The sequence below is a fragment of the Oncorhynchus nerka genome, linkage group LG18 (assembly GCF_034236695.1).
Source record: "Oncorhynchus nerka isolate Pitt River linkage group LG18, Oner_Uvic_2.0, whole genome shotgun sequence".
In the NCBI taxonomy this organism is placed as follows: domain Eukaryota; kingdom Metazoa; phylum Chordata; class Actinopteri; order Salmoniformes; family Salmonidae; genus Oncorhynchus; species Oncorhynchus nerka.
The window spans coordinates 1333025-1333510 of NC_088413.1; positions in this window are offsets into that span (position 1 = coordinate 1333025).

A 486-nucleotide genomic window follows, 5' to 3' on the forward strand; every position below is an offset into this window, starting at 1 on the left:
CTTCTCTCCCTCTCCCTCTCCTCTTCTCCCCGTCTCCTATTCTCCCCCTCTCCCCCTCTCTTCTCCTCTTCTCTCACTCTCTCTTTCCTCTTCTCTCCCCCTACTCTTCTTCCTCCCATCCCCTCTCCTCTCCTCTCCTCCTCCCCTCTCCTCTCCTCTTCTCCCCCTCTCCTCTTCTCCCCCTCTCCTCTCCTTTCCTCACCCCTCTCCTTTCTCCTCTCTCCTCTCCTCTCCTCTCCTCTCCTCTCCTCCTCCCCTCTCCTCTCCTCTCCCCCTCTCCTCTGCTCTTCTCTTCTCCCCCTCTCCTCTCCTCTTCTCCCCTCTACTCTCCTCTCCTCCCCTCTCCTCTCCTCTTCTCTTCCTCACCTCTCTCTCCTCTTCCCCTCTGTTATTCTCCTCTTCTCTCCCTCTCTTCTCCTCTTCTTACCCTTTACTCTTCTTCCACTCCCATCCCCTCTCCTCTCCTCTCCTCCCCCTCTCCTCTCC